Genomic DNA, 15,724 nt, shown 5'->3' with positions numbered 1-15,724 from the left:
GCAGTTCTAAAAAACCCATTCATTACCATGTTCAGGGATTGTAGCGCTGTAACACTTCTGGAGAGACTACACTCATTTCACATCAAGAGTATTTTGAAGGAAGGATTTACTACTGGGACACTTCTCTAACTCATAGAAATTTGAACATGAAACTGAAATTAAAAAAACAATGTACTATTTTCATGATTTTGCAAAGCCAATCACATCTATTAACTATATAAGTATTCAGATGCAGAAATCATAAAAATGAAGCCAGTTCCTCAAATAAGGTCACATAGATAGGCATGTTCTTACAGAAGACATAAAGAAAGATAGCAGGTGCAAAACTGAAATAAATGACAATGTTCCTGCTTTGACATACCTGACTTAGAGGCACCAGTGAGAGTTTTATATAAGTCCTCAGCATAAACCAGGAGACTGAACTGCTTAGGTAAGAGAAAGACTGCAGTAAACAATGTTATTTACTGAGAAATTCCTCAGACTTGATGCAAGTAACTACAGAGAATTTATTGTCCTGCGACTGCATGCACAGGATTTAATTCTGTGCCTCAACTTGTTTCTAGGATTTCAGTACAATCTTGATCATTATATCTTTATCAGTAACAATATATTTATGAGAACAAATCATCCTGGAAGCAGTAAGATTAAGACAGCTCTGACAGCAAGCAAGACTGAAAACATCATTCATTTAAGCCAAATATATTTTTAAACATTATCATTGTTCCACGCAGCTCAAATTTTGCCTGAAGAAATTACTATCACAAGCATTCAAAGGATGACTGTACTTTAAATCCAGAACAAGCACAGTCCTTGGCATAAACCGTAATCACTGCAATCCCCAAGAATGGAATTGCAAAGAAAATGCCTCTAAGACAGGTTATCCCAAAACAGAATCTCACCTCTCCCCTCGAATCACCTGATACTGAGTCTAAGAGGTTAAAGATCAGAGAGATCTGAAATCTGTGGTGCCAGGTTAAGGTGCCCTCACAGCTCAGCACACGAGAAGGAATGAGAAGACAGTGTGGAAAGACCTCAGAGCCAAAGCTCTTGAACAGACTTGCACCCTCGCGCCAGCCTCGCTCTTACAGAAAGCCTTGCAGAAGGAAAGCGGGTGCCCTTCAGCTGGAGGCACAGGATCCACACCAGCTGCACAGGCTAAGTTGGAAAAAGTGGAGAAAAGTGCCCTTTTAAATGATATACACAGTCGTTTAAAAAAATACCCTAATCTGGTTACATTCTACCGCTTCAAATATTCAAGAAAGTTGAGTCTTAGTGAGACCAAAAAAAAAAAAAAAATAGTAGCAAGGGGTTGGATTATCTCACTTGTTTTCAGCAAAATTCATAAGATAGGGCTGAAGAGGGGAACTTTTGGGCAAAGCTTGCAGAGGCCTCTCCCATCAGTTCACTGACACGGGAGAAAGCAGCCAGGGTCTGCCTCTCCTCCTGACAGCCTGCTCACCATCCTCCATCTGCCTCTGCTTGAGGGGAGATTAAAGCCCTTTTCATCCAGTTTATATGACAGCCTGAACTAATGACAGTACCTGAGATGATAGTGCAGAATTTTCTGACTTCAAAGCCAAGTAAACCTGCTTCTCGTAGCTACAAGCAAGGGACAGAGTGCCCCTTCATTCACCAGGAGCCACACACAGAACAACCACTTTTAGACCCTAGTCTGCACAGAAGTGAATTTTTCTGTCACAGTGAGAAGCACCAAACTTTGTTCCTTTTATTATAAACCTGATTTTGGACACTTTACTCTCTCAGTGGAGTTACAGAATGAACTTCAAGCTGAGCTCTATTAGCACTTAATGCTTAGCGTACCATAAGAAAAAGCTTTATACAAAATATCTCTTTATCTTCCTATTATCTTAAGTCAGCTATAGCTGTTACCTCTTCGCTAGCTACAGGAAAGAGGGACTAGTTTGCATACTAAGGAGGTAATGATACAGTGAACTTATCAAGATGTGCTACCTTACAACCCCTGAGCAGTAACTTTCAGAACCTGTTTGTGAGGATAATTCAATATTGGTAGGCAGTCTGATGTAGAAATTGCAGACATGAGGCTGAGAGGAAAGCAACAATCTTCTCAACAGAAGGAGCTGGTTTCCAAATATCTTTTTCTCTTCAGGATTAAGTTGCTATTTTAGTTTGCAAGAGATGCAGGAACATAAAGGAAGAAAAGATTATACCCTGGGAAGTAAAGCAGCTTTGTTTGAAGTTCTCAAAGCGTGTTTTGTACTATTTTGTTCTAAACAAATAATACTGATCATCTTGCTCTTGATTTGCTGTGCTTTGAAAACAGTATTCTGGGCAAAAGCTTTGCTAGTCATGCATAGATTTACTGGACTGATGAAAAGCTAGCTTTTGGGCTGGAAAGCATTTCAGTCCAAAACAGGACGGAGCAGTTTTCCATGGAGTTGTGTATGATCTCTCCTTCCTTGTATGTGTGTGCGTTTAAACATCAGAATGTATTTTGCCTGAGCAGAGTACAGGTCTGTGTTTGAACACGCCTATGCAGGAATTCTGGGCTTTGGCTGAAGAAAGAACATGTTGATGATTTCACTGTTATATCCTTAATCTCACACACTGTGATTGCTTTGCTTTATCAGGACTGAAGATTTTCTAGGCTTTCTAAGAGTATATTTAGAGAGCTCAAGCTTGGTTATTTACCGATTTGGAGCTAAATTACTTTCTGATGAGATTGGACTGGTACAAGTGGACCTCCAGCAAGGGTTGATATAGTTAGCCTCTCTTGTTCCTAATTGAAATATTCCTACACTCTTTTGCTTTGGCCATGGTTGGATCACAGGAGTCAATAGATGCCTCTGTTTCTCAGTAGCCAAGTATTTTGTAGCAGAGAACTAAGTTTTGACTGTGGAAAGAGCTCCTAGGATATAAAGGAAGCATTGAGGTTTTCATGGTTTTGCAAGGCTGGATGTCGATCTAGAGGAAAAAGAAAGGCTCTTTTGAGAACTTTTATCATCAAGAGTTATTATATTCTGAGAAGGAGAAAAAAGCTTGTCTGGCAGTTCGTCAGCTACAGATCCGCTTTTTGGGACTATATTTTCAGTGAGGGGGAAAAAACAGTGTACCTGACACAAAACTAAGTCTGAAAGTACTTGGTTCAAAATCAAGTTTGGTTATGCAACGCAAGCCCTGATGGCATGAGAGCTGATAAGCGTGTTATCGTTACAGATGAGCATTTTGGTACGTGACCAGTGCCTCCTGCCCTGCCTCTAATTTCAGCTGCAACAGTTCCTGGAAAATTACAGTCCCTCATTTGAACATTTGACAAAATAATCCTCAATTTCCCTTTTCACCTATCACCCCCCTGCCTCATTAATGACTTAAAATTTAGTGTTTCCAATGACATCACAGTCCTCCTGAGGATGATGTCATCTCCTCACCTCTTAACAGTGAGGCTGAAGCAGGAAGATAAGAAACGATGTCAGAAGTGTATTGGCGAGCATGTGTGACTGTCAGCAGACAATCACAATACTCGGGAACTGTGACCATACGGAAAGCAAAATCCAGAAGCTAAAGTTGGCAAAGCACAAGGAGCTCAGGCGGGGCAGCCTTGATGGCTGGTGCAGGCCAGAAGCATCTGCCTAAATGTGACACGTTGAACAGACTGCCAAAAGCAAGATGGTTTCACATGGAATACAGGATAAAGTCTGTCCTGTATGGCTTTATGTTGAGCAAGGATGGCATTCTTTCTATTTTCAAAGTTGTTTACTACTCAGATCTTCAAGCACCTGATACTGGAACAGCGGGAACACTCAATCCCAGGAACAGAGACAAAGCAAAACCAGCAGGACAGACAAAACTGGCAATAAATTGAAGTCAAGGGGGCCAAACGTTTTAGAAATCTCTGCAACTAAATAACCTCTACTTACTCTTTTAAAAAAAAGTTCTCAAATAAATCAAGCACTAAGAGGCAGATTAAATGCCAGGATTTACACACTACAATAACCAGCACTACTGTGCTTTCAAATGAAGGACAAAATGAAGTACTAGATAATTGGACTTGAAGGGAAAAGAAGAAGAAAGGGAAAAAATAATGCGAACCAGACATTCAGTAGATTATCACAGGTAACTGTAGGTACTGTATAAAAATACCTGCTTATGTTAGGAGAACTATTCCTTTGTCAAGATGGTGGGACGTTTAATTAGGTTATTACAGAATCAGAGTCCAACTACTTCCTGATGTTTACATTGGAATAAAACTAGATCAACTCTTAATTTATATTGCCTGAGCTACTCTGAGTTTAATACTAATACAGAGAGCGTCAGCACCAGACTCGAGCCATCTTTGCTTATGAGTTCATTATAAACTAAAAGGTAAAAGCTCAACTTTTCTATTTACTGAATAATTTTTACATGTACAGTGTGCATGCATTAACAGTGGCAGTCATTCATAACCCAGGTACTCTGTGCCTGAATATGAACTCCAGTTTTGGTGGAGGAAATGCCAGACATTACTGATAATGCATTAAATAATTAAATTTTTGGGTTTGAGTGGTTATTTTGCTCACTGGCAACATACTTGCCAGGAAAATCTAGTGTCCCAAGCTAGAATTGAAGGCCTTTTCTTTTTTCCCCTGCATGAACTTAGGTAATGCTCTCTAGGAATCTGTTCTTGAGTTTTATTAAACTCTTCTGTGCTTGTAGACTTTTTTTTTTAATCCAGTTTTATTAATTTACAGAAGACTACACAGCTCAACTTTCTTCTTACTTGTATTTTCGTAGTGACTATGAGCCCAAATCATAGGCTAGAACTCCACTGTGCCAGAACTGTACAAACACAGTGAATAAGTAAACTATAAGCTCTTTGGCACAGGAGTCAAGAGTTAGGTAATAATGGATGGATATAAAGAGACCAGCAAAGGAGTGGAAAGAAAAACTTTAATGAGCAGGTCCTTTGAAAGTTTGTGGAAAGTTTTAACTCAAACCTTGGGAAACAAAGTTGTGTTGCCCAACACAACGCCTCCAGAAAGAAACCTGTCAAGGGGGAAATGTTACAGGAAGAAAACGGTAATAGTTCAGGACTTCATCATTCCTGAGTGTGTTTTGGAAATGACACCGCCAGGGACTGTTCTCTTGCAAGGGCAGAGCATGCCTCCTGACCGTACTCCCTCAGCCATCTAGTTTTGTGGGTTACTCCAGATTACTTTTTAGGAACCGTCCCTGGCCCTACTGTCCTCCAAACTCTGCACTGGGCTGAGCCAAAACCACAGACATGACCATGCTAAGGCTTGGATGGTATGGAAGATTATGTACCAGTGCTTGGTCCTCTATATAGATGTAACAGGTGAGAAGAGTTACGAGCTGAAGTGCAGCCCAAGACAAGTAAGGATTTCAGAATCAGTTGGCAGAGGTTGTTCCAGAGAAGTAATCTGAGGAACACCACCCTGCACTGCGGTCACACCGGCAGTAAGAACAGAGTAAAAAAGCACAGAAGGATGAAGATGGTGCCCTGCTGTTAACGGAAGCTTACTGTAGCTGTGCAAGCATTTGGCACTTTCCACAGCATCTTATGTGTATCGTGGCTATATTTACACTGCTCCGTAGGAAGAGAAAACATGACCTCACACATGGAACCATTAAAAATGTACAGCATTATTCTGTGGGTTATTTTACGTCAAGCAGCAGATGGCTGGACATGATAAATAACTAAACACAATACAGTACTTCCAAAGCTGAGGCTCTAGCTTCTGGATTTCTGAAAGAAGCAGAGAGGGGTGGGTGTTGTTGCGGCTGTGGAAAAACAATGGGTTTGATTCAGTGTGTTACGATCATGTTTTTATTTTAGTATAGTAGTGAAAGACCATAGTGGAACAATATGTTAGAGCAGTCCTGGACAGTGATGGCTGGAGGATACCACCCCCTCGGAGGGAACACAATACGGGATGGTATTCCACACGAATGTGGTGGGCAGAGCACTGGTCAGGATCCACAGCCGGCACAGACACAGCTTCTTCTGTTTACATCAGGGACGGAATTATTTACCAGCACATCTCACTGCCTACTGACTGCCCACTGACAAGGGATTAGATACGATATGCCTGGGAAACGAACTGCAGGTATTTCTGGGCTCAGCTGCATATTGTTTTCTCTTTGGAATCAAACAAACACCCTTGTTTGTTGTGCCTGGGCAGAAATTGTCTCCACTGACTTTTTTGTTCCAAAACCAAGATGAACTCATTAGTGTAGCTGTGTCACTGGGAACGGAGAACAAGAAGCAGGGATTCGAGTCTGTGAGCGTGCACCAGGCCCCGTCACCCAGCAGTTCTGTCGTAGTTGTGCACTGTACAAAGACTAGCCAACGTGGAGACGGAGCTAACAGAACTACAGGAGGAAGACGTGCCGGAGAAAAACAGTTTGAAGGATTACAATCGGATGATGACCTAGAGGAGATTGCACTGAGATTGTTTTACAGTATAACTGGAAAGTTAACAGAAAACGGAAAGCTTAAGCGCCAATTACTCGACAAGGAACTCTTCCCAGGCTTCAGCTGCGTGTACATTTTGGGGATAGAACATGAAATCCAGCTCCGAAAAACTTGTTTTCAAGCCTCAAATTAGCAGGCTCTTCTTCAACTAATGAACTTTGATCCTTTTTTTGTGCATATTCTTTGTCCTCTTTTTTCCATTCCGCTGTCTTCTGCTCATTTGTTTTGTGCTTAGCACTGCCCTCTTCTGCCTTCTGTGCACAGACTTGAAAAAGCCTGGAAGATTCCTCTATCGGTTAATTTTTATCACAGACATCCACTTCCCCTTTTAGTTGCGTAAGGCACTCAGTGTAAAAGGAGGTTACAACACGATTTTAGTGGAAGTGAACCACTATCTGGTGGAAAAACTTTATTTCATCGCATTTATTTACAACGATAAAGCATATGATACTGAAAGAAGTGCTTCCTGGGGCCGTGAGTGTTGTGCTCTGGGAACCCTACCTTCAACCGGTGCCTTTCAAGGACCTGCCCATCCAGTCTGGGCTGAACGATTCCCTTTTCCACTCTCTGGTTTTCCCATCTACAAACCTGAACAAAGACGCCTTCTTTTTCAAACATTTTTGACATTGACTGAAACGAGCTGGTAAAATAAGAGGGTATTTCTGTGATTATCATTTCAAGCTTGAAGTAGGGGTTTAAGTCAACCAACACCACTACCCCGAGCTGCCGAAGCTCGCCGCCGGCCAAGGCACAGCAGCGGGCGGCGAAATGCTCCCGCGGGTCTCCGGGGGGACCCGTGAGAGGCTCGGCGGCCCCGCGGGGCCGAGGGGGAGGGCGCCCGCCCGCCCCGGCCGCGGGATCACCTCAGCGCGCCGCCTCCCCGCGCTGACTCAGCGCCGCCCCGCCGCAAGGCCGCGGCGCCCAACCGCCGCCGCGCCAGGGCCCCAACCGCCGCTCCGCCGCCGGGGCCCGGCCCGGCGGCCGTTACGCGATCACCCGGCAGTCGGCCCCGGTGATGCGGGGGGCGGCGGCGCTGCCCGGCCCCGCCGGCGGTCGGTAGGCGGGGGCTGGCCTGCCCGCGGGCAGCTCCAGCGCCCCGCTCTGCCCGCGCTGCGGTTCGCCGCCGCCGTGACCCGGCGGGAGGCGGGCCAGGCAGGGCCGGCTCCAGCGGCTGCCCCGGCCGCCCTCTCCGCCCGCCCTCTGCCCCAGCCCCAGTTCCAGTCCCACTGCGCCTTCCCCGGGCGCTGCGGTCCCTCCCTCGGGGGCGGGACCCGTCCCCGTCCCTGTCCCCGTCTCCGCGGTGGGCGGCGCGCACAAAGGCGGCGGCGACGGCGAGCGGAGCCTGCGGCGGGCGGCGGGCAGCAGAGGTGGGTGCCGGGGCTTGGGGCGGCCGGTGCGCGGCGAGGAGGAGGAAGGGGAGCGCTGCTCCCCGGCGCTGAGCTGGGCGGGGAAGGCCGGGCTTGCCCCGCCGAGCGTTAGAGCTGCTGGAGGCAGCCGGTCCCTCCGGTCTGGGCATCCCGGCGGTCCTGGCGGGGCTCCGGGCGGCTGCCCACAGCACCTGCTTTTTCCTTGCCGGGGAGTCTGGCTTTTGTGAGCGACAGCAAGCAGTGGAGCTGTGGGGTTCATCTGGGGTTGACAGTACTTTGTGCATGGGGTTGGAGGGAGAGGGGACATCTGATGCTTTCCTGGTTTATCTTCAGAGGGAGGTACCCAGCGCTGGGCAGCTGCGGGGAGGTGTCGGTTTGGGGTCCCTGCTCCTGCCGAGCTGTGTGAGCTTGTGAAGTCCAGTGCCCCTCTACGCACTACTTCTCCTTTGACGTTAGAGATGATATTTTGCCTCCCTTTGGCTGGCAACTGCTGATGCAAATTGCTGCGTTAGTACCACTGCTTCACTAATACTTTTCCTGAGATGGAATAATGAAAGCAGTAACAGGCCAGAGGGATTTAATGGCATAGCAAAGCCTGGCTGGCAGTAATGCAATTGCTACATATGAAACTAAACTTTTAGATATTTTGGGTTTCTTTTATGTGATCCCCCCCGCCCCCAACAGCTGTTAGCTTTTCTATTGATTAGTGTATCTCCTCTACCTTCTAGAAGAGAAAGTAAAAGAGAATGTATCTTGTGGGGAGTGGAGAGGGAGACAAAACTGTACAATATTTTTGTTATCTCCCTCAAAAAGAGGAATTGTGTAGAGGCCTGTACTAATAACAGGATCTCAGCATTGATGTTGCAGACTAACTAGCAGATCGTTTTTCCTTTCACAAGTAAAGTCATTGACCTCGATAAATCTGTTGACCTCTGATTTGGTTTGTAGTCTGGAGGGTGTTTTGGCATGGTTTGTTTGTTTTATTTTCTGGGTGGCTTTATCTGTGTCTCTGCTGTCTTAGGAAACAAACACCGGAAAATGTTTAGTGCACATAGATAAGGTTTTGCTGTCATCAGTGTACCCAGTTAGAAGTCAGATGGATGTGCTCCTATTACAGTAAAATGAGCCTAATTCCATGAAGAGAACTGGAGAAAAAGTGGGGAGACAGGGTAGGAGATAGGGTGAGAAAGACTCAATTATGTTATGATTTTAGGCATAAAGCCATGAAAATAGCTTCTAATGGTTTTAGATACTTTCTGCTTTTCTGCTCCATTTCGCTAATTTGGAGTATAGACCACTTGATAATATCTACGTACCTGACTCAGCATGGTCTGTTTGTAAGGGAGTTGGGCAAGTTTTAGTCTTTGGCCTTTTTCCATACCTGTGGATGTGCAGGTGCACGCATTTGTTTATCTATGAACACACATACACTCAGCAATCATCAAAACTAGTTGAAATACAGTAAGAGCTTACTTTAAGCTCTGAAAATGCAGAAAATGTAGTTACAGCCTAATGAACAATTTTTTTTCAGTCCCGCTGAAAGAAAGGACACCAAGTCACATGAGGTATCAGCATAGAGGGGGGTACTGCTGTGCTTCCACTCTGATTTATGTTCCTCCTCTGACATCGGAACAGTAGCACAGGGCAGCACAGTACATGACCTACCATATATTCTCCAGTTATTTCAAAAGTTCTCGGTTTCAGGCATCAGTTTGTACTTTTCAATTTGTTGTAAAGTTTGATCCTATTTACGCAGCATCAGTCCAAAGGAGTGTCAGCTCTTGTGCGCGTTCCCTCAAAGTGTTTCTGTGTGGAGGGAAGCACTGTACAGTTGGGAGGCTGAAACAGAGAGATCAAGGGAAATGTGGAAGGTCTCCCAGGAGACCTCTGGGAAAGGAGGAAACAAGTCTTGAGGTATGATTTCAAGATTGCCTGAAATGCCAAAAGAGGTGTCCCTGGTACTACCCACAATTGACTCTTTCTCAGCTTCTCTGTTTAGTTGATACTAGCAATTGTATGGGTATGCGGTGAGTCAGATCACCCCCTTGATCCAACTGAAAATTATTTTTGTATGGTTTCAGTGGTGTTAGTTTTCAGTGCTGACACAAGGAGAAGATTTGGGAGAGTTGGGAATGTACGGTTGGGAGGTTGGTGTGGGGAGCATGGTTGTACACTTAAGCTGACCGTGAGATAGTTCTCTTGGACTCCTGAGTATCAGTCCGATACCCTGACTGTGGGACTATAGGCCAGTCCTTCCTTCGCTTCAACATGAGGATTCATTACAGGCAAATTTTGAGTCTTCAATTTGAATTTTTGATTTCAGCTACTCTCAAGAAAATATTCCGTCATTTACGGGAACTTTATCAAGTATTGGACCAAGTAATGTTTCAGATATTTCAAAGGTAGTGCAATACCAGAACCAAGTGAATAGTCATCTCGTAGTCAAAGTCTGTATCTGTGAGTGAGTGTGAGTGAGTGAGTGGGTTCTGGGAGGGACTGGCAGCTTGGAAGATAAAGTTTGACATTTGATCTATTTGGCTCTCTGGCCATTATAAGAAGTCACAGTTTTTGGCACTGGCCTTGGCTAACTTGGAATAGGAGTCAAATAGTTCCTAATAGAATTAAGCCCAGAATAATCCCAACTCTAAAATATTTCTGGAGATTTGGCTGGCAGGAAGCAAAATGCTCTTGCTCTGGTATAGAGCCAGCCACATGCTGCATGTTGCTTTCGGATTTGGGACGTACAAGTGAATTGCACCTGTCTCCCGACTGACCAGAAGTATTGTCAAATCACCTGCAGGAATGTGGTCTGTCCCATGCTGCTGTGACTAGGGGGAGGTCTGGAAAAAATGTGCACATAATCAGGTTTGGACAGAGTTTGCCCTCGTATTTACAGAACAAGCAGAGTCAGGCTGCTCAGCAGAGTACTCTGGAGTTCTCCCCCAACAACTTGTCCAAATTAGGGTCATGGCTGCTTATGGCTCCCTTTCAGCTCATGTGTCCAGGCTTCCTTTCCCAGGAAAAAAAAATATGCAAGGAGAGTGCTTGTCTCTGTCTCACTCTGACAAGCTTGGCATGGTGCAGTTGAGATACAGCCACAGTGATAGACCCTGCTTGAAACCAATGGGAGTTAAACACCCTCTAAGATCTAAGCCATAGTAACTTGTCCAAGACTGTGTGGGAATCTTGTAGGAAAGTAGGGACCTAAACTGAGGTCTCCTAAAGTAAATCCAGGCTCTGATTTTGCTCTGAGAAATGCACAACTTTGGGGTTCTGCTGGGAATTTACTCAAAAAAGTGGGGTGGGAATTCATGACAGTGACCCTGGGTTGGACTGATGTAGGAGCTAACAAATAGTTAAGAAAAAGGCTTTCAAAAATTCTTAATGATTTTCAGTTTCCAACCTGAAATGGGTGAAAATATTAAGAGGTTTGAACATGATGGTCACACAGCATTAGTGACTTTACAATGTGTTGACCATTTACTAATGAACAGAAGTATCTCTTTTAAAAACAATAGAATGATAGTTATTATGAGCTTTTGTAGTTAACAAGTCATTGTTACTGTGGTTGTGGTACAGACATGAAGGGCTAAGCTTAATTTTTAAAAAATCCATCTAGGGAATCTTCATCCAAAATATTTCCTTCTCTGCCCTACATTTTTATCATAAATCTTTTTAAAAATGTAACCTCTGATATTGTTTTTCATGGTAAAGAATATGCCAATAGCAGAATTCCATTAATTGCTGTGGAGGGAGTTGGTGTTCAATACTGCAAACAAAACTGAATTGCTTCAGAGTCAAGAAAACAAATGTTTGATACGTAATAAGAGTGGCAGTAAGCACTTACCTAGAAGTCTTTGAAATATTGTCGTTTACTTTTTTGTAATGAAGAATAATTCTCTTGAAGGGGCCACAGTCTGATTCCCAAATTTAGTCCGGTCTTTCTCAAGCTTTACACCTTCAAAACAGAAGCCAAGGGCAGATCAGGGGACCAAACGGATCAGGTTTGTAGAATAGTCATCGTTTCAGTGTCAGCAGCAGAGCTGCAGTGATTCATTTTAACTGAACACTGGCCCATCAATTTTTGGCTCCCTTTCACCATCTTGCAAGTTGTATGGAGGAGTTCTTAGGAAAGTTGATATGTTTTGTGCTTATGCCCATCACTTCAGCCGTGGAGCAGGGTCTCATTATGACATCAGGTATTAGAAGCGTAACCAAAAGATGTGTCTGTATGTGTTGTTTTTCTTTGTGCTAAGCATTTGGTTTGTGTTATGTTTACCATTGCTGCAAATCTTCCTCTCATGGCCTACATGACTAGTGCATGGTCATAACTGTAGAACCTGAGAAAAGGGGCTGAAAGGGACCTAAATGTTACATCCCTGCTAGTGGACGAAACGGTGCCATCTGTTCTTGATGGCCAGACCAGCTAGCACCATCTGTTCACATCTATTCTATAAAGCTCTCTTTACCTTTAAAAGAAGGTGACTGCATCTAAGCTGGCCATGGCAATAGTCCCCAGTCCATCTCACCACATTAGCTGTGCCTGGGAATTGTTGGGAGAGTGCTTGTGCCTGTGCCTAAAATGTACCAGAAGCAGATTTCCTAATTTAAATAGATTCAGTATAGATGACCAAACTGTAATGGTTGGGTCTGTGATGTGGTATGGTTTGGTTTACTGCTTTGGACACAGGCACAGTGACAATCTCTGTCCCAAAGATTACAATTGCTTGTTCCTAAACCAGTCCCAACAGATGTTAGTCCTGCTCTTCAAAATTTTCTGGTCTGGAGATTTCATATCGCCCAGAGGAAGTGTGTTCCAGTTTTTAATTACCCTTACAGCATGCTACCTGTATCATGGCTTTGGTTTTTTTTTGTTTGTTTTGTTTTTCTTTCAAAAACTGTCAGTCTTTAGAGCATGTTGAACAGCACTTATATCCCTAAGTAATTTGGACATGTGTGGATATCTAAGCTGTTATTCATTGTGTTGTGGCACCTGAGGAGACACTGGGTCTTGCAAAAGGAAAAGAGGCCTTTAGTTCCTGTATCTTTCAGTATTTTGTTTTATGAAATATGGTAAAGAAAGATGAAATGGTATGGGGAAGAGGTGGGCTGTAAAAAACAGGCCACGAAGGGTACAGTTACCAGCTTTTCCAGTGGAATTAGGACATAGTCTGGTGTACCTGTATGAAAGAAGGGAATTAGCTGGATGACAGTGCATTTGATCTTACTGTGGCATCCAGTAGAGCGGGACTTTAAAGAATTAACTTTGTTGGGTCAATCTTTGCTAAGTTAATAAATCAGTTAAGTAATAAGGTAACACCTAGCTATTTATTTTTCACTTATTTTTACACAAGATGATCAATTCTGAAAAATGCTGTGTTTAACAATCAAGAGTTGGGAATTTTCTGAGCCACCTGGCAGGTGATGCTAGTTAAATTGACATTAAAAATGATACTAGAAAATACTTTTAATTTCATAATAGATGCATAATGTAGGGCTGTGGGGTGTCTCCTGGCAAAGAACAAAACTCAAGCCATTTGAAAATCCTGACAGAAGCAGTACAGACTGTTCTCATTTGCTGTAAGCTTAGATCAAAAGGATTCTCAGTTTTCCCAGAGGCAAAAAATATTCTATGCAATGTCCACTAGCATGGTATGAGAACAAGAATTTTACTAAATTCAGTATAATTAACAGGCAGGCACTGGGGGTTTAACCCATGACGCAAACTCATGTTTACTGCTGAAGTTGCTGCTCTCTGGTTAGTAAGTGAAAGACTTCTTGGAGTGGCCAGAGTAAAATGTTGCTCCAAAACCACATGCAGTCTCTCTGGGGTTTGAGGAATGTTGGTTTCCTGGAGTACTGACATAGTATGGACTGACTTTAGTTTCAGAGTATAAGCTTACATACCTCTGACTCCAAACAATCTCAGCTTTGCTTGGCATGTATAAAAGTTAGGATAGAGGGCCTACATCCATCAGAGTCCAATTTCTGAACTCTCCCCCATTTTAACTACAGCATCTTTTGTTCCCTACATTTGAAATATAAACCCATTTTTGTCCGGTTTCCTGAGGAAGTGGGGTTTATGTGATTAGTCTGCCAGTCTGTCTTTTAATTCTGCAGTGATTTCGTTCCACAGGCCAGGTTCAGCTCAGCTTGAAAGGAGTGTCCATCACCAGCTGACAGTTTGAATGTGGCACTTTCTTTTTAGGGGATAAGAGATTTTCACTGTATGGAAGCAAGCTGTGCTGTCCCAGTTGGTCTCAGAGCTTGAGGATGGTGTCCAGCTTTTTTAATTCACGAGTATAAAAATAATCTCTGTGTCCTAAGACATGGCAGGCAGTGCGGCTAAGATTTGTTGTGAACAAGAATAGTTGCAAAATTCTCTGTTTAGGAGTTTAGGAGACCTGCTGGTGTAACTTGTTAAGAGGATGTGTGAGTCCTCACATATTTGGATTGTTTGCCCATAACTCTCCCAAACAGTGGGGTGTATATACTGTCCCAGCAACTCCTTCCTCACCAAGGAAGTTGTGGCTGTTTTGCACGTAGAAATTTTGTTGCTTAAGCAGACCAAGCATTAACTGTGGTGAACTACACCGTATAATTTGGAGTCTAATTGTAACCATCTTTAAATTTAATCTTAGCTCAATAAGAAATGTGTTTCTTATTGGGCTTTAGGTTAGAAAAACCCCAATAGAAACTGAAGTATTTTTCCAAAGCAAAGGGATAATTTTAAGAGTTTGCTTACATCTGTCACCCTGGAGGCTCACTTCTGAACTTAGGTCTTTGCCTGTGTGCCAGTTTTTTGAAGAGCTCAGCTGAAGATATTTAGGGGGCTAAGAGCTTATGGCTTAAAAGGAGAGGCTGGGAGAGCTAGTTTTGGTCAGTCTTCAGGGTATTCAGTTACCTGTTGGGAGGTATAGAGGAAACAGCGCCAGAATCGTAGAGGTGCACAGTGATAGGACAAGAGGCAATGGGCACAAGTTGCAACAAGGGAAATTCTGATTAGATATGGAGAAGAAAATTTTTGCTGTGAGGACAGTCAAACATGGGAACAGGAGCCCAGGGAGGCTAAGAAATCTCCATCCCTGAAGACACTGAGAACTCGACGGGACCAAGGTCATGGGCAACCTGGTTCAAGTTGGCCCTCCTTTGGGCAGACTTTTGGACCAGGTGGCCTCTAGAGGTCTGTTCCAACCTGTTGTTCTGCGACACAGCATAGGGTACAGCATGAGCTTAAAGTGCAGTTCCCTATGAAACAGTTTACCACTAGATTTGCATGCAGGAAGGCATGTTTCTAGTGTGTGATAGGAGCCCAGAAGTACTAATAGCAGTTGAATGCTGGAGAACTGAATATAGTTGCCCTTTCTGCCATGAAGTTTTCATGTGTTGTCTTTTCAGCAGGTGGCACTTTCTAGATGCCTGAATTAAGGGCTGTGCAGAAATGCTTCTCCAAACAGCATGTGGGGTTTGTTCTTTCATTAGTTAACATCTTGTATACTAATACTTCAAAAAGTCTGTTTGGTTTCCAAAGTTCATGCCTGGTTTAATCTTAATCTTTTTGTGATTCAGCTCCCCAGTTGTCAGATGGGGAGAGCATCGTTGCTTTTCAGGAGCAATGTAGTGATGACTATCATAAAGCCCAAAAGAACATAAATAATTCTTCCTTCAGAATATGGTCTGTGTCCTGATACCCATGTATTGCAATAGAAGCAGAGAAGAAAGCAAAGCTTCAGTCCATCCTATGTGGAGGGACTTTTGGAAAAAAACATAGGTGACCATTCGTTAATTAGAACAGCTATGCATGAAGAGACCAGCCTTAATTATAGCATGTCCTAACTTTCCTATTTTTTACTGTAATGCTTTCACTGTATTCTTTTAATAGTTTTTTGTTTCTAAGTATAAATCA

General features: G+C 43.6%; 1 protein-coding gene across 4 annotated transcripts in view; it reads left to right on the top strand.

Annotated features, from left to right (window-relative positions):
- Positions 1-7,703: 7,703 nt before the first annotated feature.
- The window catches only part of LPIN1 (lipin 1), a 51,484-nt gene continuing 43,463 nt past the window's right edge, over positions 7,704-15,724 (top strand). For all 4 annotated transcript variants that reach the window (XM_072858576.1, XM_072858575.1, XM_072858574.1 and 1 more), the window contains exon 1: positions 7,704-7,818. The gene's annotated coding sequence lies outside the window, so the exon portion shown is untranslated. The remainder of the gene's footprint in view (positions 7,819-15,724) is intronic.

This window comes from Ciconia boyciana, chromosome 3, assembly GCF_034638445.1.
Source record: "Ciconia boyciana chromosome 3, ASM3463844v1, whole genome shotgun sequence".
Taxonomy (NCBI): Eukaryota; Metazoa; Chordata; class Aves; order Ciconiiformes; family Ciconiidae; genus Ciconia; species Ciconia boyciana.
This window is presented reverse-complemented; position numbering and strand designations above follow the sequence as displayed.